Below are 7,379 nucleotides of genomic sequence, written 5' to 3' on the forward strand. Positions count from 1 at the left end.
AAATATTTACATTAGCAAACAGCAATTTTGCAATTTTAAATAAGGTTAAATAAAGTCATTACACTTGTATTACCTTCACAGTATCAAAACATACCACTCAAGATAGATGACACATCAGTGTGTGTGTCTGCAGCCTTCTCTGTGCTGCTTTAAAAACCTGGGACTCGATGTTAAAATAATCAAACTCCACCTAATTACCATAATTAATGTAAAATGCTTCAGTCCAATCAGATGGGAAGAAGCTACATTCTGTTTGCACGTCGTGTGAGGTATAACACACCTCTTTGAGTTTGTTTTTACAATATCAGAGAAACTTTTTCAATGAACAGGGATTCGCCCTGTTGGGCCCAGTCGGGCTCAGCCTGAAGAAAGAACATGGAGCAGCCCCCCTGTGGACCCACCATCCACAGGGAGCCCTGTGTGTCCTTGGTCGCATCTTTACTGAATGTATGCATGTTATGCCTGCTTGTCGTTTCTTGAATTTCTTGCCTCTGCCTACACCCCGAATGTGACAGCTTCATTCTTAACTATGCCACGGTTTTTCAGCACTCCCTGGCTTCCAAAATTCAATGGCGAGTGGCGGTGATTCAGGGATTGGCATGTTAATGAACATTATAATAGACCGTCTAAAGTCTTTTTGTTGTCAACTCTGCATTTGACTCCTGCCTCTGCCTACACCCCAATTCTGACAGAATGACGACCACAAAAGCACTCTGCAGACCCGCTGCCAGTTTACGGACCCGAGTACTTGGATGTGATGTTCATAGACGGCATCTGGTATGGTCCGAATGGTAATCCATGCTTACCTAAACATTTCTTCCCTCACTATGCAAAATTGACTCATGGGTTAGACCATGTGTCAAAAGGGGGAATGTTAAGTATCATTGATGCAACATGGTTCACAAAAGGCTTTGCAGCTTACGCACAAAGGTTCTGCCAAGCGTGCATAACATGTGCAACTCACAATGTAGGTCGTTCAGTACAGGTGTCACATCATGCAGCACATTCACCGCCTGCAAGAGCGTTTGAACATGTAATGATGGATTTTGTGGAACTCTCCCTATCGGAAGGTAAGAAACACTGTCTTGTAATGGTAGACATGTGGTCCAAATGGGTTGAGGTGTTTCCGTCCAGTAAGCAGACAGCCTCCACAGTGGCTAAAGCCTTGATTTCAGAGATCATTCACAAGCAAAATTTCTAGCGACAATGGTTCAGATTTTTTTCAACCAAGCAATCACAGAATTAAGTGAATACCTGGGTATTGACTTAAAAACATACTGCGCATACCATCCAGCTAGTGGAGGAGCGGTAGAGAGAGAGAGAATGGAACATTGAAAACCAAACTGGCCAAATGTTGCACAGACACAGGTCTACCGTGGACAAAAGCACTGCCATTGGTTCTGATGTACATGCGGATGAGGAAACGAACACGCAGCAACCTAACGAACATTTGAAATCCTTTTCGCAGTTCCTCCCCATATAGGTGTGGAAGCTCCAGGAACACCACTCCCTTCCACCACAATGTGCGAGAATGACATGTTAACCTATTGCATTCGACTGTCTTCCACTTTGTCTGATGTAAGAAAACAGGTTGTAGCTGCACTTCCGAGAGAAGCAACGGGTCCACTACACCGACTGCAACCAGGTGACTTCGTGGTGGTAAAGGACTTCAGAAGGAAAAGTTGGAAAGCTAAACGGTGGCAGGGTCCATTCCAGATTCTCCTGGTCACCCAAACAGCGGTCAAGGTAGCTGAAAGGGCAACTTGGGTCCACGCATCACATTGCAAGAAGGTTCCAGATCCAGTACCAGCAGTGGGCTCAGGCGACCCTACCTCCACAACAAGTGTCAATCAACCGACACCACCGATCCAGTGACCACGGACGGGCAGTTGACCGACAGACACACAGTGCATTGTGATCTGTGTTGACTGTCTACAACGCGGATGCCTCACAAAAAAGAAGGTTGGCAGACTCCACATCCCAACGTGTACCTGCGGACCAACACAAGAAGAAGAACACGGCCAGGACCCCTCCACATAGACACAGTAGTCGTTTGTGCCACGACAGTTTTATTCATATTATTGCTTGCTTCAGTTTCATTGTATTGTATTGTTCATTGTATTGTAAAAAGCCATGGGTTTAAAGTGTATGTAAATGTAAGTCGCTTTGGATAAAAGCGCCTGCTAAATGACCTGTAATGTAATGTAATGTAATCTCAGCATCTTTTTGTGGTTCTCTCTGGAACCCCCTCAGACGACGGGGAGGGGGGGGGGGGGGACTCGTGTAACCATGTGTATTTGCAGATGTCACTTTATTTGTGTTGATTCCATATTTTGTCCTCAACCAGAAACATTTAGACGACCTACTTGACCGACGCAACAACTCAACTCACTCTAACTCGACCATTCGCAACCGCACCAAGCGAGCACTGACCCGCATGCCGGGACAGCATATTCTATATCTGTATTGTGTGAAAGGGAATCAAGTTCTGGTTTTGTGATTGAAACATGTTCTCATTCCTTTTTTATTTCAATACTGTACACATGACATCTGGGGTGTAACGCTCAAATCCTGTGAGAAGGTTTCCAGTCTTTTTCTTCTCCTAACAGATTTCTTCCTATTTTCCCCCATTTCGGAGTTTTTTTTAGGGAGTTTTTGTTCTGTGGCAGGCAAAGTTTTGTGAGCGATGTCCAGATGTTCATGTTTTGTGATATTTGATGTGGTAAATATCAGATGATAAATTTTTAGAGTAGGTATTCTAAATTGATGCATAGTGTGTGATTATTATGTAATCAAAAGAGTGGAATGTAATGGTAAAATGATATGTGACCCTTTTAAATGCTTCATTCGTATAACCAGTTTATTAGTTGCAAGTGCTTAGTTCACAAAGGCTCTGACATAAGAACTGATGTCTCCCACTTGGATTAGATGTTTCCAGCGTCATAGCTGTAGAGATTGAACAAAGTGTTTGTTATGTCTATGACCACCTTTGTTTTAGCATGTTGGGAGAGCAAGGACACGGTCAAAGAACTGACGTGTCTTACATGGATAAGATGTTCCCAGTATCCTGGCTGTAGAGACTCAACAAGATGGTTAACGGTTTCTGTTGACGCCACCGATATCTAAGTTTAGGTATAAGAACTGCCTCGATGTGTTGGGGGCAGAAGGGAGATTCTTGACAGTCTACTGACCACGTAGCTGTTGTGACCCTCTTTTCCTTGCAAGGAAATAAACGGAGAAAAGACATACTTGACTCAGAGCCTTTGTTTCTTACTTAACGATTGTCTGTGCAAAATCTTCCACCACAGGAGCCCGTTTGTGTTCGGTCCCTGGAGCAATTACATTACATTTCAGGTCATTTACCTGACGCTTTTATCCAAAGCGACTTACATTACATTTTTAACCCGTGGCTTTTTTACGTTTTTTGCCCAGGGAGCAATTAGAGGTTAGGTGTCTTGCTCAGGGATACTTTCAACATGGAACATGGGGCAGTCAGGTCTCAAACCACCAACCTTGTGCTTCCCAGCACACCCTCTCTACCCCCTGCGCCATGACGAGCCTGTCTCGAGCTCAGGGACCTCCTCAACCCCAGGAGAGAGAGCACTGGCCAGAGGAAGCAGCGTACTCCCGTTCCCTGGGAGTATGCTGCTGGCAACCTCCGACCCCAGTACGCCGGACTCCAGTCCGGCTCCCTGGCTCGTTCCCCCAACTCCTCCAGTCCTTGCTCGCTCCCCACGACTCCTCCAGTCCCGGCTACCCGACTCGCGCCCCCGACGCCTCTAGTTGTCGCTCCGCGACTAAGGTCCCCTTCCCCCAGTCCCGTGGTCCTCTCCCACCCCCCCTTTGGTGTTCTGATGGCCGTCTGGGATCCAGGCCTTGAGGGGGGGGTTCTGTCACGGGTTGGGACAACTCCCCTGTGCCCGGGAGCTGACACCGTCGTGGCTGCCTCCGCGTGACCAGCAGCAGCCGGCGACGTCGTGCCCGGCTCCCCATGACCTGTCGTGGCGCCTCATAAAATTGTATGTAATGTGGGCTCCCGCCGTCCAGCTCTCCTGCTATGTGTAGCTAGCTGTGTTTTTTATGGCATATTTAAATTGCATATTCTTTCTTTATGCTAAATTATGTTTTATCAGAAATACACACACATACACACACACGCACGTTACTTCCAACCACCAAATCCCACACAACCCAGAACAAATTACACCGTCTCAATTGCCAGCACATTACCATATAAGTAGCTCAAGTATACACAAGGTATTAAATATGGTGTAGGAGGGTGGTACAAACAACCAGAAACCAGTAGTGTTGTACAACAATATTATGGGTCCAATGAGAGTCCTATTAAGAAAGTATTGTATGATCGAGTCCCAAGGGTATTTGAATTTCTCAGGGTGTCCCCGCAGTGAGAGCTTGATCTTCTCCAACTTTGTGCCAAGAGGGTTGCGATAGCAATTATGGTTTTGTGTTCCTTAAAAGTTAAAGTTTGGTCTTCATTCCCCTGAACACCAAAGATGCACATTAAAGGATTGGGTTTAAGGTTAAGATGAAGGGACTCTGATAACACTTTTTCACCCAGTAATTTGTCAATTGAGGGCAGGACCAGAACATGTGTGTAAGATCTGATGGTGAGTGTTGGCATCTATTGAAGCAATCCTTTATATAAGAGCACATTTTTGAGAGTTGGAGTAGTGTAAGCAATGCAGCATGAAGAGCTGTTATTGACTCTAGCCAGGGCCTGGTTCCAAACTGAATCTGGTATGTTCATGGCAGGTTCTTTTTCCCACTCTACTTTGATTTTGAGATTAGTTTGAGCAATTAAGTTTCATAATTTGATATATTTGGGATATAAATCCTTACTGCTGGTGGCGAGTTCAGAATTCTCTCATATACTGAGTCTTGTGGTTGACTAGGAAAACAAGAGTAGATGGATTTAGCAAAATTCTGAACCTGGAAGTAGTGAAACAAACCGGAGGGAGGGATATGATATCTCTTAAATATATCCTCGGAGCTTCCAAATACTTCTCCAGTGTATAATTGACCAATGTTAGAAATGCCATTTTTAAGCCATAGTGATAATGCCCAGTCTAGGGGAAGAAAAGAGGGGATTGTCGTGAGTAGGGGTTATGGTGGATAAATTGGTCAAGGCAAATTGTGTGCAAAACTGTGCCAGAAATTGTAACGTTGTAAACACGGGTTGGTAAGTATGTTTTTGGTAAGAAAGGTAGTCCTGAAGAAGCTTCATCAAATATATTATTTTCTGTATATTCGCTTACCAGTAGTTCTATCTGAAATTTGAGAGAGTCCCCCTTGAGATCGATGTCTTTGCATCATCACTTTACTTATCGATGGCTGCTTATTGTCCCATAGAAAGCCTATATATGCTCATCCAAGTTAGTTAAAAACATTTTAGGCAGGAACACTGGCAGGCATTGAAACAGATATAAGAAAAGTTGTAAAACATTCATCTTAACTTTGCCTGTTAATGAAGCAATTTATGAGTGATATAGATGCCCAAATAAATTCATTAGTTGTATTCCTGGAGTGCTTTGGCATAATTTAGAGGAAAGCGTTCACTTTTGGAGAAATTCAATTTCCCTTTAAATTATTTACTCTTTGTTGCATTGCAGCGTTTTGCTAAAATCAAAAAAGTTTATTTTATTTATCCGTAATGTAAACTCAGCACCCCATCTTGACAGAAATGTAGAAATTTTTGCAAATTTATTAAAACTGAAAAATTGAAATATTACATGGTATTAGTATTCAGACCCTTTGCTCAGTATTGAGTAGAAGCACCCTTTTGAGTCTTCTTGGGAATGAGTTTTTCACACCTGGATTTGGGGATCCTCTGCCATTCTTCCTTGCAGATCCTCTCCAGTTCCGTCAGGTTGGATGGTGAACATGGTGACCATTTTCAGGTCTCTCCAGAGATGCTCAATGGGGTTTAGGTCAGGGCTCTGGCTGGGCCAGTCAAGAATGAGGCAAACTATAGAAGAGTCGTTGAACATATCATTAGTCTATCTAGTGGCAATGGTCTATCGGAGAAAGCCTTGAAAAATTCAATGGGGGAACCATCTGGCCCAGATGCTTTACCATTTCGAATAGCTCTAATTGATGCCAGTATCTCGCAAGTGTTTAGTGATTAATCTAGATTTTTTTCCTGGACATAATCAAAATTCAGAAATAGAAGACCCCCAAGGAACTTTTCCATGTCTGTGTCATTGGGTCGGCTTTCTGATTGATATAAGTTAGAGTAATAGTCCCTAAAGGTATCATTCAGATGGAATTCCTGTCACATGTGTTTTTCATTTCTGATATTTGCTGAGAGGTAGACTTGACTTCGACTTGGTGTGCCAGTAACCTTCCTGTTTTCTCACCATGTTCGTAATGAAACCCCCAGGCCCGTAAGAGTTGTTTTTCTACTTTGCGTGTCGACAATAAGTCATTATACTTTGTTTCTGTGATGACTCGAGAGAATAACTTCCTGTTTTATTCTTTTAACCACTTTACTTCCTGTCTTTGTTTAGTTTCCCCGCCTATTTCCCCCACAGCTCAGTTTACCATCACCCCACTTGTGTTTTAGCCCCAATCACCCACTCATCCAATCTATCGTCTTACCCTGAGATTGTATGTTTCAAGCCAACTAGTGTTTGTTTTTTATTGCCAGGCCTTTTTCTTTCTCCCTCGCCAGCGTGTTAAGTCTGCGTGTGCCTGTGCTTCTTTTTTTGTTTTGTTTTGTAAAGTTGACCTTTTGCCAGTAAAGATCCTGAAGATCGTAGAAGACTATGAGACAGGTTCTCTTTCAAAGGTGAACCAGAGACGGGCCAAGAGCAACAGTCTGAAGCTGCCCCCTTTTCTGTACAGGTCTTGTTTAATGTCATTAGAGGCCTCTCGGTTTTTGGCAAGGGAAGCGCTCATGTCCTTGTACACTCTCAAAGTCACATTGCAGAACTTTAACTTGTGTTTCATAGCCCATCTCAGTATTCTTTCCTTAATTGAGTAGTTGTGAAAGCATACGATGAAAGATGTGGCCTTGTTGGACCCTCGTTCTAGTGTCGGTCTGGCGCGATGTGCGCAGTCAATGAGCGGCAGTGAAGTGAAAACCTCCGTCCCCACCGTCTCCATCAGTAGGTGGCAGGGAATCAGTAGGTTCCCTGCCAGCCCTGCTGCCCTCTGGTACATATGATACGGAGGTTGGATATTCCGTACCTGTTTTCCAAGTCCCCCATGAGCCCATGTCAATAGAATTCTGTTTTTAAAAATGTCCTTTTATTATTTGATGTTGATAAAACATACACAACACAAACATATTTTAAATGTTGCTTTTTATCAACATAAAATCAACATACTTGACATTGGTTACAGTGCATAGTATTGAA

This window comes from Gasterosteus aculeatus, chromosome 18 (assembly GCF_964276395.1).
Source record: "Gasterosteus aculeatus chromosome 18, fGasAcu3.hap1.1, whole genome shotgun sequence".
In the NCBI taxonomy this organism is placed as follows: Eukaryota; Metazoa; Chordata; class Actinopteri; order Perciformes; family Gasterosteidae; genus Gasterosteus; species Gasterosteus aculeatus.